Here is a 22,090-nt window from a genome sequence, read left to right as displayed (position 1 = left end):
CCCGGAGGGCGGATCTACTAGAGTCCAGACTCCATTGGTCTCCATTGAGTCCATCTCTGCTCTCATGGCCTCCACCTACTTCTGGGAATCTATGTCCAACATAGCTTCTGCGTAAGTCACGGGATCCTCCTCACTAGTCAAGGTTTCCACCAGGTAACTATCTTGGTCATAACCATAATGGACTGGTGGCCTGGATACCCAAGTGGATCTTCTAGGTTGGTCACTTCCTGAAACTTGTGAGACATCTCCCACTGCTCCTGAGCTCTCCTCATCAAGAACTATTTCTTGATGATGGGTGTCCAGGATATAATCAGTTTCCAAGAACTGTGCATTTCGGCTGCAGAACACTTTCTACTCACTTGGGTCATAGAATAGGTAACCTACAGAGCCTTTTGGGTAGCCTACAAATAGGCAACGACTGGTTTTAGATTCCAACTTGTCTGCACTTGTTCTTTTAACATGTGCTGGACAACCCCAAATCTTCAAGTGTCTGACACTTGGTTTCTTTCCGGTCCAAAGTTCATATGGAGTGTTCAGAACCGATTTGGTTAGAACCCGATTCAGCACATAAATCGCAGTCTCTAATGCGTAACCCCAAAAGGATGTGGGTAACTTTGAGTGTATGAGAAGCGACCGGACCATATCCAATAAGGTCCTATTCCTCCTCTCTGAAACACCGTTAAGTTGTAGTGTAGTAGGAGGAGCTAATTGTGATACTATCCCATTGTCCTTTAAGTAGTCATTGAATTCGTCAGAGAGATACTCGCCACCTCGATCTGATCGGAGGGCTTTATTTTCTCTCCCTAACTGTTTCTCGACTTCTTGTCTGAACTCTTTGAACTTTTGAAAGGATTCAGACTTGTGTCACATTAGGTACACATAACCATATTGTGAAAAATTATCGGTGAAGGTGATGAAATACACGTGTTGATTCCGTGTCCTAACACTCAGGGGACCACATACATTAGTACGTATAAGGTCAAGTGTGCCTGTATATTTCTCAGGCTTACCATTAAATGGTCATTTCGTCATCTTGCCTTGCAGGCAAGGCTCACAATTGGGAAGATCTTCTACAGTTAGAAAATCCAAAGGACCATCCTTTACCAACCTTGTGATTCGGTCAACATCGATGTGGCCAAGTCAGTAATGCCACAGGCACGTGGGATTAACTGTATCACGGGCTCTCTTCTTGGGGATTTCAGCCGACGTAGTTTCGGTTATGTTAGTTTCTAGAGAAGGATGTAGAACATAGAGACCGTTCTCCAGTTCCCCGTATGCGACGAATCTGTTATTTCTTTTAATAGTAATCGTATTACTAAAGAAGACAGAATAACCATCTCCACACAGTTTTGAGACAGAAATCAAATTTCTTCTTAAATTTTGTACATAAAGACAATCTTTCTGTACAATAGTTCCTTCTCTAAAAAGTAACTCAATGGTTCCTATGGTCACAGCTACAATAGTTGCAGTAGTCCCCAAGTAGAGCGTGACTTCTCCTTCACTCAGCCTTCTGCTTACCTTGAACCCCTGTAGTGAGTTACACGCATGAGTTGAAACCCCGGAGTCAATACACCAGGACGCAGAAGCTACCAATAGATTGGTTTCTATAACACAAGATTTGAAATTACCTTTCTTGGATTCCAGGTAGGCAGGACAGTTCTTTTTCCAGTGGCCGGTCTTTCTTCTGAGGCTTCTTTGCCTTCCTCTTTCTCTTGCATGTCTTGCTAGATTCAACAAGCATAGCTACAGGCACATCCTTTTTAATCTGTTCTGTTAGACAGTTTTGTATGCCCTTAGCTTCAATCAGAATGATGTACCTTATGAGTTTATTGTAAATGAATAAAAGTGCAAATTTGATTCATGTTCCCTTGGTATGTTTCTGTGTAATACCCTTAAACTGGACACTTAATGAGACTCGTGTTAGTTTAGAATGTTCACAGCCAGTGGATCGGTCTGGGGAGACCTATCCTGACAAGGCTGACACTGTGGTGCCACCAAGTCGGTTGGGGTGGCCTGTCTCAGCTGCCCGGGTGAGACCCTAAGCACACACAGTGTAGGATTAATTGAATCTATGAACTGGACCAGATTTCCAGTATTGCCCTGGACCTTGGAGATTGATGGGCAAAACTAGAAAGTTACACCCGACCCCTAGACTCGATTATTATACTACACTAGGTGTCGGATTGGGCTGTCCTTGATGTACCAATCAGTGAGATCCTTAGCGGGGGTCAAAACCTGGGTATGTTGGGACAGTCCGAGAATTCATCTGAGTGGGTGATCATAGTGACAGGATCAGCCCCTTTGTCGGACAAAGGTAATGATCGGGGATGCACTCTCACTGATGGAAACCAAGACTGCCAGCAGCCGATTTCAACCGTTGAGATTTGTTTTGCAAAGTGTATTTTATATGAGATATAAAAGTATATATATATATATATTATGGTTTCTCAAATGTTTGCAAAAATGTTTTAATTCCCGGGATCCATATAAGTAGAGAGTGCAACACTATTCCTTGCAGCCGAGGGAGAGGTCCTCTCTTGTCAGGCAGTGTGTGATCATTATGGGCTGAGAGGTTAAGTGTAAGACCATTGAGGATAATACCTGATGGGCTAATCTTGCATCTGCCCACAGTCCCTGGGTGTTACAAGGTGGCTTGGCCCAGGGACCACTTAGGGTAAGTGTTGGGCCAATAGAGCCCATTCGATGGGTTTCAGGGGGTGCACTTGTTAGATAGTTTTGTGTGCCCTTAGTTTCAATCCGATTTGATGTACTTTTGTTATTTAGTGGAAATAAATAAAGTGCATGTTTGATTCATGTTGTTTGGTTTAATTCTGTGCAAGACCCTAAAACTGGACACTTATAGAGACTCGTGTTAGTTTTAAATATTCACAGCCGTTGGATAAGTCTGCGGTGATTTATCCTGCCAAGGCTGATACTGGTGTGCCACCAAATGTTGGGATGGCCTGTCTCAGCCACCAGGGTAAGACCCAAGGCACATGCAGTATGGGATTACTTGAATCATTGAACTGGACCAGATTTCCAGTATTGCCCTGGACCTTGTAGACAGATGGGCAAAACTGGAAAGTTACACCTGACCCCTAGACTGAGGTTAAGTGTAAGACCATTTAGGGTAGTACCTGATGGGCTAATCTTGCACCTGCCCACAGTCCCTGGGTTTTTATAAGATGGCTTGGCCCAGGGACTACTTAATGTAAGTGTTGGGCCCATAGGTGAAAGAATGGTAGGATCCATCTAATGGACGCCATAAAGGTTGCGGAATGGGTGGGGCGAATTTCAAAAATTTCCTACCTTCTCCCAACTGGGAATCATATTCCCTGAATTTAGAATACAATATTCAAGGATCTACTTGAACCCTAATCAAACCAGATCTGTACTAAAAGATAAATGGGAGGATTATACCTGATCCGGAGAAGCAGTATCTCCCAAAGTTGGTGTTCACGCCCAAAGAATGCTCCAAGATCTGTCCCGGCTGAAGATGACACAGCTGTGGATGGAACAGAACCAGCAGGGTGCGTCCTACACACTGGATCCTTCACAAGAATCCCCTGGATGTACTAAACACTGAATTCTTTCAGTCTTTCTTGCAAGACTGATGTCAAGAACTGGTTTCTTGACTTTCTTTTCTGCAAAGATCAAATCTTGCAACAATGCAGATGGCGGCGGCAGGAGGAGATTTCCAGAAACGAAAAGGCTGAACTGTTTTCTTTTCTGGAGAGAATGAGATCTAATCTCAATTCGCAGGAACCTTTCTTGCTTACCAGAACCTCTTGGATCGAAATCTGATTTCCCTGTCTTGGTTCATTCGAAAATCTCCTCTCTTTTCTTCTTGATTAAGAAATCTCCTAATTAGGAGTTATCCCAATCCAAATCAGTATTTGGATAGGGGATAATCTTAATCCCTTTCCCAGATAGAGTTAGCTTACTCCTGATCTTATCAGGAGGTTCATTGGTCTCCATTGAGTCCATCTCGGCTCTCATGGCCTCCACCCACTTCTGGGAGTCTATGTCTAACATAGCTTCCGCGTAAGTCACGGGATTCTCTTCACTAGTCAAGGCTTCCACCAGGTAACTATCCTGGTCATAACCATATCGGACTGGTGGTCTGGATACCCGGGTGGACCTTCTAGGTTGGTCATTACCTGGAACTTGTGGGTCATCTCCCACTGCTCCTGAGCTCTCCTCATCAAGAACTATTTCCTGACGATGGGTGTCCAGGATGTAATCGGATTCTAAGAATCGGGCGTTTCGACTGCAGAACACTTTCTGCTCACTTGGGTCATAGAATAGATAACCCACCGAATCCTTTGGGTAGCCTATAAACAGGCAACGGCTGGTTTTAGATTCCAACTTGTCCGCACTTGTTCTTTTAACGTGTGCAGGACAACCCCAAATCTTCAAGTGTCTCACACTTGGCTTCCTTCCGGTCCAAAGCTCATATGGAGTTTTCGGAACTGATTTGGTTGGAACCCTATTCAGCACGTAGGTAGCAGTCTCTAATGCGTATCCCCAAAAGGATGTGGGTAATTCTGAGCGTACGAGAAGTGACCGGACCATGTCCAACAAGGTCCTATTTCTCCTCTCTGAAACACCGTTGAGTTGAGGTGTAGCAGGAGAGCTAGTTGTGACACTATCCCATTGGCCTTTAAGTAGTCCCTGAATTCGTCAGAGAGATACTCGCCACCTCGATCTGATCGAAGGGCCTTAATTTCTCTCTCTAACTGTTTCTCGACTTCCTGTCTGAACTCTTTGAACTTTTCAAATGATTCAGACTTATGTCTCATTAGGTACACGTAACCATATCGTGAAAAATCATCTGTAAAGGTGATGAAGTACACGTGTTGATTCCGTGTCCTAACACTCAGGGGACCACATACATCAGTATGTATTAGGTCAAGTGTGCCTGCACATCTTTCAGGCTTACCGTCAAATGGCCGCTTAGTCATCTTACCTTGGAGGCAAGGTTCACAAGTGGGAAGATTTTCTACGGCTAGAAAATCCAAAGGACCATCCTTTACCAGTCTTGTGATTCGGTCGACACCGATGTGGCCAAGTCGGTAATGCCAGAGGCACGTGGGATTTATTGTATCACGAGTCCTTTTCTTGGGATTTTCGACCGACGTAGTTTCGGTTAAGTTAGTTTCCAAAGAAGAATGCAGAACATAGAGACCGTTCTCTAGCTCCCCGCATGCGATGAATTTATTATTCCGTTTAACAGTAATCATATTACTAAAGTAAACAGTATATCCATCAGCACACAATTTTGAAACAGAAATTAAATTCCTTCTCAAGTTCTGTACATAAAGACAATCTTTAAGTACAAGGACTCCTTCTTTAAAAACTAATTCTACGGTTCCTATTGCCGCAGCTGCAACACTTGCAGTTGTTCCCAAGAACAGTGTCACTTCACCTTCACTCAACCTTCTGCTAACTTTGAACCCCTGCAGTGAGTGACCCGCATGAGTTGAATCCCCGGAGTCAACACACCAGGACACAGAAGTAACTAACATATTAGTTTCTATGACACAAGTTTCGATATTACCTTTCTTAGATTCCAGGTAGGTAGGACAGTTCCTCTTCCAGTGGCCGGTCTGCTTGCAAAAGTGACAGACATCAGATGCCTTGTTCTTCTTCTGCTTCTTGGGTTTGGTAGTCTTCTTCTGGGGCTTCTTTGCCTTTCTCTTTCTCTTGCCCGATTTGTTAGCTTCAGCAAGAATAACCACAGGCTCATCCTTCTTGAGTAAATCCTCGGCCCTCTGCAACATATTGCTGAGTTCCTGGATGCTGACATTCAGCTTATTCATATTGTAGTTCATAGTGAACGCATTGAAGGAAGAGGGCAAAGAATTTAGGATGGCATCCACTTGCGTGCCAAGATCTAGCCCGGATCCAAGAGCTTCAAGTTCGTTGATGTACCCCATCATCCGAAGACAATGGTCATGAACTTTCTGCCCTTTGGTCATCTGCGCGGTCATGAACAATTTCAGGACCTTCTGTCGAGTAGAACGGTTCTGCTCCTCATACATTGTCCTTAGACTGTCCAATATGTCCTTGGCAAGTTCGATCTGATCGAACTGCCTCTGTATTGAGTTGTCTAATGAGGCAATGACAAAGCAGCGGGCTAGGGAGTTCTTATCCTCCCAATCTTGGTAGTCCCTCCTACGGGCCTCAGAAGCCCTATCACCCGGACGTTCCGGGGCAGGATTTTTCACTACCTTGTCTAACTTTTCAGAAGTTAGGACCAGCATAAGATTTCTGTACCAGTCGGCATAGTTTGGGCCCTTAAGCTTGTTATCGTCTAGAAGCTTTGCAAATTGACTGTTTGCCATTTTCTGATAAAACAGCAAAATCATTAGTCCACAACCTTTGTTTGATTCATGTTTACCTACATAGATATGGCTTTTAATCTATGTTCCATTCCCATTTGTTCATCTCTGAGATTTCCCTCCTATCTCAGTGACGGAGACGACGAAATGTCTCTGGAAATGTGGGAAATCACATGGGGTGCGTGAAGCCAACTGTTTCAGCTGCATAACCCCACCACCTTTCTGTGACGGATCATATCCACTCATCAAATGAGTTTCCCTTTGGCCTCTGTCAGACAATGTTCAGAGCCATTTTCAGGTGAACCCTTCTGTCAGTGAGTGCACACCCATCATATTCAGGTTACGCCAAGGTACCGTGAGAGAGTTCCCATTTTCTGGTGAAGCCCCTCCCACATCGGTCTATGACGCCCCTATCATCTTATGAAACACTCTAACAGATCCAACAGCAAATGGATAGCCCAATTTTATGGTGCGTTTCCTCATTACTGATGGACCCATCATTGTGCTAATGACGGAAGGCCTTTAGAGAGTCCATCATATGGATCTCCCTATCACTTGCATTCATATTTGCTGGAGGGAACAAAATTACGGCCTAGTTCTAATTTAGGTCAAACCAAAGTGGCTCCCACTGACTTTCATAAAGTCAGATTTCTGGTGGGCCTTAATCGGCTAGGGGTTCCGTACGCATCCCTTTTCAGGGTTGTGGGGCCCACCAGGCAAAGAGGGGGGTCATCCAATGACCTTCAGGGACACCATGGCAATGATGTGCATTCAGCCATGGTGTGCGCAAGAGCCACTAACGAGTCATCACGGGCCAAGTACTTATGGCCCATGGTCGCAGCACATCAAACATCCAAACATCACATGTAAAGGAGGAATTGATCCAATCAATTAATTGCTGTAAAGCCCATTCAACGGCCCATTTAAAAACCAAGTCATTAACGATTAATGTCCACTAGGTGTATGGGCTGAATCGCAGATAGCAGTTCGGCCCATACAGCTTATCTCACAATAATGGGCTTTTGCAGTTTTAACCCTTTAAAACTGGGCTTTATAGGTGGGCCGAATTAATCCCTGTAATTGAACATCAGATTTGGAACAAAAGTGTGAGACAATTGGACTGAGAACAGCCCCTTTCGAAACCCAGATTTGGTCCAAACAGTTTTGGTCCAATCTAGTCCGAAATGGTCCAAAACTGATTTTCAATTCAAGAATTAATTATTGAATGATCTGAAATTAATAGTTTTGATTTCTAGCAAACACAAAACAATTATGGACTGTTCGCACCACCTGCAAAACAGAGGTTAATCACAAGGGTTGCAGTTTCATAAACTGCAAATCGCAGAAAACGATTTCTCCATCTGCAAATCTCCAGCGCCGCCATCTTCTTCCATCTTCTTTAATCAAGAAAAATAACAGAAATCCTATTTCTATTAATTACATTCTTGATCAAATCCTATACATTCAGTCTAAAAATAAAAAAAAATTATTTACAGACCGAATTGAATGAAATAAATAAATAGAAAAGAAAAAGGGTGCGCAGACCATCTGCGCTAAAACTGCACTGCGATCTCCAGGTTTGAACAGTCCATTAAATCAAAATAAATAAAGAACAATTCCAAATAAATTTTGGATTTAATAGAAATTAATTTCAGATCAATCGCCCTTAACAAGAAACAGTTTCTTGAAAAAAAAAGAAAACAATCTGCGCAAATCTTGAAAGAACACCTTCTATCCATCTGCGCAGGGTCAGATCTGATTTTCTTTTGGTTCAAGATTCGAACCTGTGGCTCTGATACCACTGAAAGAATGGTAGGATCCATCTAATGGACGCCATAAAGGTTGCGGAATGGGTGGGGCGAATTTCAAAAATTTCCTACCTTCTCCCAACTGGGAATCATATTCCCTGAATTTAGAATACAATATTCAAGGATCTACTTGAACCCTAATCAAACCAGATCTGTACCAAAAGATAAATGGGAGGATTATACCTGATCCGGAGAAGCAGTATCTCCCAAAGTTGGTGTTCACGCCCAAAGAATGCTCCAAGATCTGTCCCGGCTGAAGATGACACAGCTGTGGATGGAACAGAACCAGCAGGGTGCGTCCTACACACTGGATCCTTCACAAGAATCCCCTGGATGTACTAAACACTGAATTCTTTCAGTCTTTCTTGCAAGACTGATGTCAAGAACTGGTTTCTTGACTTTCTTTTCTGCAAAGATCAAATCTTGCAACAATGCAGATGGCGGCGGCAGGAGGAGATTTCCAGAAACGAAAAGGCTGAACTGTTTTCTTTTCTGGAGAGAATGAGATCTAATCTCAATTCGCAGGAACCTTTCTTGCTTACCAGAACCTCTTGGATCGAAATCTGATTTCCCTGTCTTGGTTCATTCGAAAATCTCCTCTCTTTTCTTCTTGATTAAGAAATCTCCTAATTAGGAGTTATCCCAATCCAAATCAGTATTTGGATAGGGGATAATCTTAATCCCTTTCCCAGTTCAGTGGGAACTGGCAAGACAGGCAAGAGAAAGAGGAAGGCAAAGAAGCCTCAGAAGAAAGCCACTAAGAGCAAGAAGCAGAAGAAAGACAAAGCATTGGATGCCTGTCACTTCTGCAAGATGACCGGCCACTGGAAAATGAATTGTCCTGCCTACCTGGAATCCAAGAAAGGTAACTTCGAAACTTGTGTTATAGAAACCAATTTGTTGATAGCTTCTGCGTTCTGGTGTATTGACTCTGGGTCTTCAACTCATGCGTGTAACTCACTGCAGGGGTTCAAGGTAAGCAGATGGCTGAGTAAAGGAGAAGTCACACTCTACTTGGGGACTACTGCAACTGTTGCAGCCGCAGCCATAGGAACAGTGGAGTTATTTTTTAGAGAAGGAATAATTGTTCTGAAAGATTGTCTTTATGTACAAAATTTAAGGAAAAATTTGATTTTTGTCTCAAAACTGTGTGCAGATGGTTATTCTGTCTTCTTTAGTAATACGATTACTATTAAAAGAAACAACAGATTCATCGCATACGGGGAACTGGAGAATGGTCTCTATGTTCTACATCCTTCTCTAGAAACTAACATAACCGAAACTACGTCAGTTGAAATCCCCAAGAAGAGAGCCCGTGATACAGTTAATCCCACGTGTCTGTAGCATTACCGACTTGGCCACATCGGTGTTGACCGAATCACAAGGTTGGTAAAGGATGGTCCTTTGGATTTTCTAACTGTAGAAGATCTTCCCACTTGTGAGCCTTGCTTACAAAGCAAGATGTACAGGCACACTTGACCTAATACATACTGATGTATGTGGTCCCCTGAGTGTTAGGACACGAAATCAACACGTGTATTTCATCACCTTCACAGATGACTTTTCACGATATGGTTACGTGTACCTAATGAGACACAAATCTGAATCCTTTGAAAAATTCAAAGAGTTTAGACAAGAGGTCGAGAAACAGTTAGGGAGAGAAATTAAAGACCTTCAATCAGATCGAGGTGGTGAGTATCTCTCTGACAAATTCAGGGACTACTTAAAGGACAATGGGATAGTATCACAATTAGCTAATCTAATCTGTAGATAAGATAAGGGTTTATCCCTATCACCTAAAGAGAAGTCTCATCCAAATATGATTTGGATAAGCTGTTCCTAATTGGATTAGGAGCTGATCTTTTAGGTTAGCAAAAGAAGGGGGCGGCAGCCAAGAGACAAGACATCAGATTTCCTTTACTATTGAAAACAAGAAGAGAGAATTCTGCACCCTGCGAATACTCTCTTGCTGCCTTCCTGTTCTTGCCGCCCTGTTTGCCAGTTCGATCTCCAGTTGTGGGAGAAGTCAAGATTGGATCTTGACATCAGTTCTTTAAGAAAGGATTGAAAGGAAGTTGTGCTCACGTACCATCCTGCTGATTCTTGCGAAGGACAGAGTTCTTGGAGAAGAACACTGTTGATTCTGCTCCATCCTGCACTGTGCCATCTTCAGTGGGAGCAGTTTTTGAATCCTTCTTTGGGCGTGAACACCTCCGTTGGGAGATACTACTTCTCCGTATCAGGTATAATTCTCTCCTACTCCTTTTGGTTCAGATCTGATTCAGTTTAAGGTTCAAGAATGATCCTTGAAAATATGATTTTCTAAATAGGGAATGCGATTCACAGTTGAAGGGAGAGAAAAATTTTTGAAATTCGCCCCCTTATTCCGCAATCTTTGGGCATCCATAGGATGGATCTCTCATCCCTTCAAGTTCTTCAGCTCCTTGCAACATATTGCTAAGCTCCTGTAAGCTAACATTTAGCTTGTTCATGTTATAGTTCATGATGAACGGATTAAAGGAAGGAGGCAAAGAATTAAGGATAGCATCTATCTGGGTCGCAAGGTCCAGCCCGGATCCAAGAGCCTCCAGTTCGTTGATGTAACCCATCATCCGAAGACAATGGTCGTGAACTTGTTGGCCCTTGGACATCTGTGCGGTCATGAACTGTTTCAAGACCATCTGTCGAGTAGAACGATTCTGCTCTTCATACATCATCTTGAAACTGTACAATATATCCTTGGCAAGTTCGATCTGATTGAACTGCCTCTGTATTGGGTTGTCCATGGTGGCAATGATGTAACACTGGGCAAGGGAGATTTTCTCCTCCCATTCCTGATAGTCTCTCATTCGGGCCTCAGAAGCCCTATTACCCGAACGCTTCAGGGCATGATTCTTAGCCACTTTGTCTAAGTTTTCAGAAGTTAGGACCAGCATAAGGTTCATGTACCAGTCAACATAGTTTGGGCCCTTCAACTTGTTGTCATCAAGCAACTTTGCAAATTGTTCGTTTGCCATTTTCTGATAAAAGAGCAAACATCAGTCCACAACCTAATTTGATTCATGTTCATTACATAGGTATGGATTTTAATCTACATTCCATTCCCATTTATTCATCTCCGAGATTTCACTCCTTTCCCAGTGACGGAGACTGCGGGTTGTCTCTGGAAATGTGGGAAACCACATAGGGTGCATGGAGCCAACTGTTTCAGCTACATAACCCCACCACCTTTCTGTGAAGGATCATATCCACTCATCATATGAGTTTTTCCCTTTGGCCTCTGTCAGACAAGGTTCAAAGCCGTTTTCAGGTAAACCTTTCTGTCCAGTGAGTGCTTAACCATCATATTCGTGAACGCCAAGGTACCGTGAGAGAGTTCCCAATTTCTGGTGAAGCCCCTCCCACATCGGTTTATGACGCCCCTATCATCTTATGAAACACTCAAACAAGCCCAATAGCAAATGGATAGCCCATTTTCTAGTGCGTTTCCCCATTACTGAAGGACCCATCCTCATGCTAATGATGGAAGGGCCTTTAGAGTGTTCATCATATAAATCTCCCTATCACGTGCACTCATATTAGCTGGAGGGAACAGTCAATTATGCCCTAGTTTGATCTAGGTCAAACCAAAGTGGCTCCTACTGACTTTCATAAAGCCAGATTTTGGTGGGCCTAAATCAGCTAGGGTTCCACATGTAACCTCTCCATGAGGTGTGGGGCCCACCACTAAGGGAGGTCATCTAATGACCAAAAGGGACACCATGGCAATGATGTGCATTCAGCCATGGTGTGTGCAAGAGCCACTGTCAATTGAGCATGGGCCAAGTACTTATGGCCCATGTATGTAGCACATCACACAATATTAACCATAATATTGATCCGATCAATTAATTATCTGTAAAGCCCTTTTGAAACCCAATTTAAATCCATAATATTAACCATTAATATTATCTAGGTATATGGGCCGAATTAGGGTTGATGGGTTCGGCCCATATAGCTTTATCCGTAGAGTGGGCTTTTAGCAGTTTTAACCATTTAAAACTAGGCCTTTACAGGTTGGGCCGAATTAACCATTTAATTAAATATCAATCCTCAGGCCCATGAGTGGGAAAATTAGGGCTGACTTTCAGCCTTGATCGAACCCTAGATTCGGTCCAAACAATTTGAACCAATCTTGGTTCGAATGGATCTAGGGTTTGATCTTTAATTCATGAAAATAATATGAAATTAAACACTGATGAAAGAAAATCAAGAATCAGTCAAACAGGGTTGTTCACACAATGCATCCTGCAAAACAGAGGTTAGATCACAGTTTGCAGTTTCATAAACTGCAAATAACAGATTGCGATTCTCCCATCTGCGAAATCTCCTTCCTTGCGCCGCCATCTTCGGTCCAAAATAAAATAAATAGAAATCCTAATTTCTATTAATAATTACATCAGATCGAATACCTATACATTCAGTTTAAAAAATAAAAAAAAAAATATTTTACAAACCAAATGTAATAAAATAATCCATAATCTACAAAATCGCAGGTTCCCTACGCAATTCAAGACTTCGATCTCCTCTTGTACGAACAGGCCATAAATCAAGAAAACCATAAAGAACAATTCTAAACAATAATCAAATTTATATAAAAATTAATTTCAGATTATTCGCCCATAATTTTGGGAACAAATTTCCCAAAACCCTTATCTGCGCAAATCGGGTAGAACGCCTTCTGCCCATTTGCGCAGGTTCAGATCTGAAACAAATTGGTTCAAGATTTGAACCTGGCTCTGATACAACTGAAGGGATGAGAGATCCATCGTATGGATGCCCAAATCTTGCGGAATAAAAGGGGCGAATTTCAAAAATTTTTCTCTCCCTTCAATTGGGAATCGCATTCCCTATTTAGAAAATCATATTTTCAAGGATCAATCTTGAACCATAAACTGAATCAGATATGAACCAAAAGGAGTAGGAGAGAGGTTTACCTGATACAAGGAAATATTATCTCTCAATGAAGGTGTTCACGCCCAAGGAAGGATCCAAAGACTACTCCCACTGAAAATGGCGCAGTGTAGGATGGAGCAGAATCAGCAGTGTTCTTCTCCAAGAACTTTGTCCTTCGCAAGAAACAATAGAATGGCACATGAGCACAGCTTCCTATCAATCATTTCACCAAGAACTGATGTCAAGATCAAATCTTGACTTCTCCCACAACTGGAGATCGAACTGGCAAACTTGGGCGGCAAGAACAAGGAGGCGGCAAGAAAGAATTCTGCAGCGTTGCTTAATTCTTCCTTCTGTGATTTCAGCTCTCAAGAGGATGTGAGTATGTGTGTCATCTAAAGGCTGGCGCCCCCTCCTTCTTTTGTCACCCTAAAGGATCAGCTCCTAATCCAATTAGGAGTTGCTGATCCAAATCATATTTGGATCAGACATCCTTTTAGGTGATAAGGATAAACCCTTATCTTATCTGCAGATTAGATTAGCATTCTCCTAATCTCATTAGGAGGTTTCTAGATCTGAATCATATTCAGATTTGGACTCTCTGAGTGGATGGGGTTAAGATCCTATCCTATCTGCTGATCCATCTTAGAATTCGCCCATATTTAACTTATTAAATTAGTCCAGTTCGAAATGGGCTTTAGGCCCATTAAGCTTATGTGCTCACTTAGCCTTCCTAACTGCTGCTCAGTTGGGCTTCCTTGTATGGCGTGGGACCCAAACATTGATCTATACATCAGTCACATGGGTTTGGCCCAGCCTTTATTACAAGGCCTGGCCGAATACACTGCTATGGACAGTGCACCCCCTGAAACCCATCAAATGGGTTCTATGAGCCCAACACTTACCCTAAGTGGTCCCTGGGCCAAGCCACCTTGTAACACCCAGGGACTGTGGGCAGATGCAAGATTAGCCCATCAGGTATTACCCTCAATGGTCTTACACTTAACCTCTCAGCCCATAATGATCAAACACTGCCCGACAAGAGAGGACCTTTCCCTCGGCTGCAAGGAACAGTGTTGCACTCTCTGCTTATATGGATCCCGGGAATTGAAACCTTTTGCAAACATTTTAGAAACCATAATATATATATATATACTTTTATATCTCATATAAAATATATTTTGCAAAACAAATCTCAACGATTGAAATCGGCTGCCGGCAGTCTTGGTTTCCATCAGTGAAAGTGCATCCCCGATCATTACCAATGTCCGACAAAGGGGCTGATCCTGTCACTGTGATCACCCACTCAGATGAATTCTCAGACTGTCCCAACATACCCAGGTTTTGACCCCCACTAAGGATCACACTGATTGGTACATCAAAGACAGCCCAATCCGACACCTAGTGCAGTATCATAATCAAGTGTAGGGGTCGAGTGTAACTTTCCAGTTCTGCCCATTAATCTCCAAGGTCCAGGGCAACACTGGAAATCTGGTCCAATTCAAAGATTCAATTAATCCTACACTGTATGTGCCTAGGGTCTCACCCTGGCAGCTGAGACAGGCCACCCCAACCGACTTGGTGGCACAACAGTGTCAGCCTTATCAGGATAGGTCTCCCCAGACCGACCCACTGGCTGCAAACATTCTAAACTAACACGAGTCTCATTAAGTGTCCAATTTAAGGGTATTACATAGAAACATACCAAGGGAACATGAATCAAATATGCACTTTTATTCATTTACAATAAACTCATAAAGTGCATCATTCTGATTGAAGCTAAGGGCATACAAAACTGTCCAACACCTACTTCCTAGTTAACCTGACTACTGAGCCTTTTTCATACATTTACATACACAACTATAAATAATACTTCCAAATAGCAACAAAACTACAGAAAACTCATCAGAACAAGTTTGCATTATTGCAGTAGATAATTTAATTCCAACAATAAAGAAAAATAGAGCAGGAAAAGAGAAAGGAGATAAGAATTTCACCATATCAAAATTGAACCTAATAACAGCTACACTAATATGTGGGGCTAAAAAGACATAAGTCTACACATTAAAGAATCTTTGAGTAGAACTAAGCGTAAGCCACCATCACGTAATGTGATAAATGTTGCATGAAATTAATCATCCCATAATGCTGTTCAGAATAAAGTATTTGAGTACATAAAAGAACTTTATTAATGACAAAACATTTAGGCTATGATTATAGAGGCAATAACAATGACATTTTTAACTGCAAAGAGACCTTACTACTAAATCATAAATTTTACATATTTCTAACGAAACATCATTTATAGAAGAAAATGAATGGATAGTTGAGAATATTCAAACATATGAAGCCAACAATTTCAGTAGTATTTAGAAAGAAAGATTACTCCATTGGTGTTGAAGCTTGTCTTGCACTACCAGTCCCAAGCTCAAAGGGAGGGGGTGCATCAGGTTGTCATTTGTCACAAAAAGGTGGGACTTAAGTCACTTCAACAGAAGGGTGGGGAAGATCAAGAACATCAAGAAGAATCATAATAGTGGGGTGGAATTTCTTAGGAAATTCATGAAGGTGCCAACTGGCTGAGTTGGTGATGTAACATGGTCATTGTAATAGAGACCTAGATCAAATTCAATCTTCCTTTGGGTTAATTGGTGTTTGGGAATGAGTTAAACTCCCACCCCTCAGTTGCTTATCCCATTTGCCTAAAAAAATCTTTCAACAACTTCTCAAGAGCTGTATAAACATGCTCAAAGTTGTATATAGGTATAATTAACCAATTTATTATTCACTATTGCATATATCATATAGAAGCTCCACTTTTTTTTCTCTCTTCTTGTTTCCCAAAAACTAAAATTGGTAGTGTTGGTTACAATAAATTTCATCAGTTGAGTTGCTAGCTAGCTTACAACCATGGATCTTGTTTATTCTTTGATATTTAGTTGTTGATTGCTTCTTTTTATATATAAGTAGATATGAAATTGGTAGCAGATAGATTTTTTTTTTTGCTTCTCCTCCATTCTTTCTCACATATTCTCATATTTTCTAGTTCTCTTCTTCTCTTCTAGTTATCTTTATAAATGCATGTAAACAAAAGAGACAAAATGGAGCATTGACATACTTTCCTTCCTAAATTTCATTTTTGTTTTGGAAAAAAAAAGTTATGAAAAGCTTAACCTCATCCATATAAGTGTCATATGATCGCATATTTAAATAGTGGTTTTAGTATGAGGATATATGTTTTATAAAGTTAATCCTTATACCTTTCGTTGAAAATTTTAAAAATTTCTCATTGAATGTACTTTAGATGGATAGTTTGGATGATCTGACACTGATTGCAATTGTTGGTGCTGCTTCTTCTACTACTACAGTACTAGAGTATGCATTGCCTTAGTAGATGAATATTTTAATTATGTTAATAAAGAACCATTCAATAGTCGAGATGTACAAATAATGATTTATTAAAACGCCTTTATCATACAAAGGAAATTGATTGTTATAATCAACTTAGAATGGGAAAAGAGTCATTTGCAAGGTTGATAGAGATACTTGATAAGCTTAAGTTATTCATAAGAACTTGGGGTGTTTTTAGGCTTAATTGTTGAGATTCTAGGGTTAATTTGGGTATTTATGAGTCAATTTAATGCATTCGGATGTTTTGTCACTTTTCAGGTAACTAATCGCCAAAGATGAAGGTTCTGTGTCAATTTGGGACAATCTAGGGTGAAAAGGGGAGCACTTCATGTTAGACAGTTGTATGCCCTTAGCTCCATTCAGAATGATGTACATTACGAATTTATTGTAAATGAATAAAGTACATATTTGATACAAGTTCCTGTGGTGTGTTTCTGTGTAATACCCTTAAACTGGACACTTATGAGACTCGTGTTAGTTTAGAATGTTCACAACCATTGGATAAGTCTAGGGAGATTTATCCTATCAAGGCTGACACTGGTGTGTTGCCAAATGTTGGGGTGGCCTGTATCAACCGCCAGGGTGAGACCCAAGGCACATGCAGTGTAGGATTAATTGAATCTTTGAATCGGACCAGATTTCCAGTATTGCCCTGGACCTTGGAGATTGATTGGCAAAACTGGAAAGTAGCACCTGACCCCTAGACTCAATTATGATACTGCACTAGGTGTCAGATTGGGCTGTCTTCGATATGCCAATAAGTGAGATCCTTAGCGGGGGTCAAAACCTGGGTATGTTGGGACAGTCTGAGAATTCATCTGAGTGGGTGATCATAGTGACAGGATCAGCCCCTTTGTCGGACAAAGGTAATGATCGGGGATGCACTCTCTCTGATGGAAACCAAGACTGCCGGGAGCCGATTTCAATCGTTGAAATTTTTTTTTGCAAAATATATTTGTATACTGATATACATATATATATTATGGTTTCCAAACGTTTGCAAAAGGGTTTTAATTCTCGGGATCTATGTGAGTAGAGAGTGCAACACTGTTCCTTGCAGCCGAGGGAGAGGTCCTCTCTTGTCGGGTAGTGTTTGATCATTATGGGCAGAGAGGTTAAGTGTAAGGCCATTGAGGGTAATACCTGATGGGCTAATCTTGCATCTGCCCACAGTCCCTGGGTGTTATAAGGTTTCAGGGGGTGCACTGTGCATAACAGTGTATTCGGCCAGGCCTTGTAACAAAGGCTGGGCTGAACCCATGTGGCTGATGTGTAGATCAATGTTTGGGTCCCACGCCATACAAGGAAGCCCAACTGGGTAGTAGTTTGGAAGGCTAAGTGAGCACATAACCTTATTGGGCCTAAAGCCCATTTCGAATTGGGCTGACTTGATCAGTTAAATGAGGGGCGAATTCTGAGTTTAGATTAGCAGATAGGATTGGGTCTTAACCCTATCCACTCAGTAAGTCCAGATCTGACTGTAATTCAGATATGGAAACCTCCTAATAGGATTAGGGGGGGGGGCTGATCTAATCTGCAGATAAGATAAGGTTTTACCCTTATCACTTAAAGGAAATTCTGATCCAAATATGATTTGGATCACCAACTCCTAATGGGATTAGGAGCTGTTCCCTTTAAGGTTATAAAAGGAGGAGGGGGCGGCAGCCTTTAGATACTCATCACATTCTGTCTTCAAAGCTGAAATAACAGAAGAGAGAATTCAGCATCATTGTGTGAAATCTCTCTTGCCGCCTCCTTCCTGCCGCCGCCATATCTGCCAGTTCGATCTCCTCTTGTCAGTAGGAGTGATCAAGATTGGATCTTGATATCAATCCATTGTGAAAGGGCTGATTGGAAGAAGTGCTCAAGTGTCGTCCAGCTGATTCTTGCGAAGGATCTGGTTCTTTTGAAGAATGCTGTTGATTCTGCTCCATCCTGCACTGCGCCATTTTCAGTGGGAGCATTTTTTGGTTCCTTCCTTGGGCGTGAACACCTCCATTGGGAGATACTATTTCTCTGTATTAGGTATATCCCTTTCCTACTGCTTTTGTTCGGATCTGATTCGGTTCATGGTTCAAGATTGATCCTTGAAAAATATGACTTCTAAAATAAGGAATATGATTCTCAGTAGGATGGAGAGAATTTTTTTGAAATTCGCCCATTCTATTCCACAAGATTCGGGTGTCCATATGGTGGATATCTCCTACCTTCACTTCGGCCCACAAAGAAGCAAGACCCAGCTGAAAATCAAGAGAACAGTAGTTCGGCCCACCAAGAACAGTAGCCTAATTCGCAGCCCTAGAGGGGAGAAAGGCGGCTGCCTTTAGAGAAGAGGAAAGGTATAAAACGAAAAGAAAAAGAAAAGATTAGGGTTCGAACCCCAAAAAGAAAATTGAAGAAGAGGAATTGCTAGAGAGAAGAGAGGGCTACTGAATGCGAATTGGAGAAGGAGCATAGCAAGGAGATCAAAGATTGATTGAAAGATTCATAAGTTGTCTTCTTCTTTGGTTATGCAGTTTGGTAACCTAGATTTGATTAGGGTTTCTTGAGGTTTCTCTATTGAATCTTTCTTCTTTCTTTCTTTCTTTTATGCGAACCATGATGAGTTTTAATTCTAACTTGTAATTAATTTTTAGCAGATCCTATTGAGTGTGATTTAGTCTTGGGATTCTTGATTTGGGTTTCGATTTATAGAATAATCTTGGCCGAATTGTTCTTGCATCTTGGATTACTTGAATTACTTGAGAAAGAGTTTAGGTAATCAGATCATCTAATCAAGAAAATGGACTGAATGCATCTTAGAGATAAGTTGCATGGTTCGATTAGCACTCATTCATACTTGAATTGATGACCTGCGAATTCTGTGTACTTAATTCATCTATGATGATTAATTTCTAATAGAGATATAGGAATTGTCGTACATAGATAGGGTGGGCTGCACTCGAGAGAGGCTGCTCACAAATTAGGGTTTCACCAACCCAAGACTAAATTCACTTCAGTTGGACAACCTAAAGATCTGATTAATAAATCGGTCCTGTCAATTCTTGTATGCAGTACTCTTCGTATCATTAAAAGTGGTTTGATCTGAAATTAATTAGGGTAGTTTGCTTGTTCTTAATTACATCATGAGGGGCTAGGTTTCTATTGTTAGGGACTAATACCTGATCATGCATTGATTTTCAGTCATTAATAAAATTGATGAGGTTCTTGCTATATTGTGTTATTTGTGCTGATTACTTATCATTGATTGATCACCTATGATTCATTCTTTAATCAAGATTATCCATCGAGAGATGATAGTCGAGGTGGAATTAATAACACTTATTTGACCAATAATTAGGAAGAGATATCATTTGTTGGTAGGATTTCCTTATAGGTGTATTAACAGCTTGTGTTTATGCAAAGAGAATTTCGATCGAAAGAATGAGAATTCATCGATTGTAATTTCATTTAGTTGAACAAAGGGTTAGCTAGTCGACTCTTGAGAAAGATTGACTAGTGCTTTTAGGAACACCTTGGAATATAACAACCCTCATGGGATTGTATTGAGAAGAAATTAATAGGTGGCTAAATAATTCATTCCTCGTGGGAACGATTCTGTATTCCTTACTATATTACTTGCATGACTCCGTACTCTTGCGGATAGCGGTCAAGTTTTTGGCGCCGTTGCCGGGGAATGTATTTTATTTAACACCATAATTAATTTAGTTTCTCTTGATTTATAGTGCAGTTTTTTATTAGTTTTTGCAAACTTTGTTTGTTTACTTTCTTTCTTTAGGTAGTGTTTTGGTGTAAGCAAACAACTCAAAGTTCACAACCCAAACTTCTTCGGTTCAGACCTGAAATTGAGAAGTTTGTTAGAGAAAATAGGAAATCTCAGCAAGTAAGGCTTTCAGAGATGGCAAAAGATAATGGAGGTAACCAAGTAGACCGACAAGATAATGAGAGAACTTTTAGAGACTTTGCTATTTCTGGACTACATGGTACACAACAGAGTATCACAAGGCCAAACATCAATGCCAATAACTTTGAGATTAAGCCAGCTCTACTCCAAATGTTTCAATCAAGCGTGCAGTTTTATGGCATGGGCAATGAAGGCCCTAATGCTCACATCGCAAATTTCTTGGAAATTTGTGATACCTTCAAATACAATGGAGTTTCAGATGATGCTATTAGGCTGAGGCTTTTCTCTTTCACCTTGAAGGATAAAGCTAAAGCGTGGTTAAATTCTCTACCAGCAAATTCCATAACCACATGGGTAGAGCTGGCACAGGCTTTCTTGGCTAAGTATTTTCCCCCAGCTAAAACCGCAAAGATCATCAAAGACATCACTACCTTTCAGCAATTTGAGAATGAATCATTGTATGACGCTTGGAAAAGATTTAAGGATTTACAGAGAAGCTGCCCTCACCATGGCTTACCTAAGGGACTTTTGATTCAGACTTTCTACAATGGAGCCACTCGCACTACTAGAGATACTATTGATGCTGCTGCAGAAGGTTCCTTGATGAGGAAAACTATAGATGTTGCTTTTGATCTCTTAGAGAAAATGGCAGCTAATAATTGTTTGTGGCCAGCCGAGCGGCTAAATCCACCTAGACAGGGAGGCAAATCAGAAGCGGACTCCATAGCATCCTTGCAAGCTCAAATTTCAAGCTTCATCAAGCAATTGGGCACCATGAACGTGTAGGCCAACGCCATCAACAATTCTATGCAACCAATCTGTGAGTATTGTAATGGTATAGGTCATGTTAGTTCTGACTGTTGTGTTGGAAGTTTTAATTTTGCAAGTGGGAATTTTATGGAGCAATTCACTTTATGGGGAATCAATTCCAAGGAAGGCAGGTCAACAACCCTTACTCCAACACATATAACCCAGGGTGGAGAAACCACCCCAATTTTTCATGGAGTAGCAATAACAACAATGCTGGCAGTTCCAGTTTCCAAAACAACAACACGCCTAGATAGCAAGGACCACCAGGATTCCAGCCACATCCTCAGCAGGATAGATCAGCTTCTTTTGAAGCCAAGCTGGATAAATTCATGGACATGGTGAGTAGCAAGATGAGCAGCCAGGATGAGGCCCAGAGAAGGATGGAAGCTAAATTTGATCAAATTGCAAAGAACCATTCATCTTCAATTCACAATTTGGAGGTGCAGATAGGCCAACTAGCCAATGCTGTTTTGGCTAGGAACCAAGGTAATTTACCAAGCAACACTGAGACTAATCCAGGGGAGCAACACAAAGCAATTTCACTAAGGAGTGGGAAAGTGTTGGAGCCAAAGCAAGATGTGTAAAGTAAGAGGGCAGGTACAGATGTTGAGAGTCCTTCATCAACCAATGATGAAATCTATGATGAAGAAACCAGTGATAAGTCATAGGGGAACCAAGGTGACAAGGAGAATCACTCTAATGCCCAACCTTCACCCTATGTCACACAAATCCCTTTTCCTCAAAGACTAAAGAAGTAGAAGACTGAACAACGATTTTCCAAATTTTTGGATATTTTTAGGAAGCTGCAAATCAATATTCCTTTTGCTAAGGCTCTTGCTCAAATGCCTCAATATGCTAAATTTTTGAAGGAGATCATC

At 41.3% G+C, this 22,090-nt stretch overlaps 1 non-coding gene and 1 pseudogene across 1 annotated transcript; one reads left to right on the top strand and one right to left on the bottom strand.

The window, feature by feature from the left end:
* The window catches only part of LOC148804447 (uncharacterized), a 150,998-nt pseudogene that overhangs the window by 53,690 nt on the left and 75,218 nt on the right, over nt 1-22,090 (top strand).
* LOC148804452 (small nucleolar RNA R71) lies at nt 20,811-20,917 on the bottom strand. Its single transcript, XR_016081579.1, has one exon. It is a non-coding gene; the product is annotated as a small nucleolar RNA R71 (small nucleolar RNA).

Source organism: Nelumbo nucifera, chromosome 1 (genome assembly GCF_055504915.1).
Source record: "Nelumbo nucifera cultivar China Antique chromosome 1, China Antique-T2T, whole genome shotgun sequence".
Classification (NCBI taxonomy): Eukaryota; Viridiplantae; Streptophyta; class Magnoliopsida; order Proteales; family Nelumbonaceae; genus Nelumbo; species Nelumbo nucifera.
This window is presented reverse-complemented; position numbering and strand designations above follow the sequence as displayed.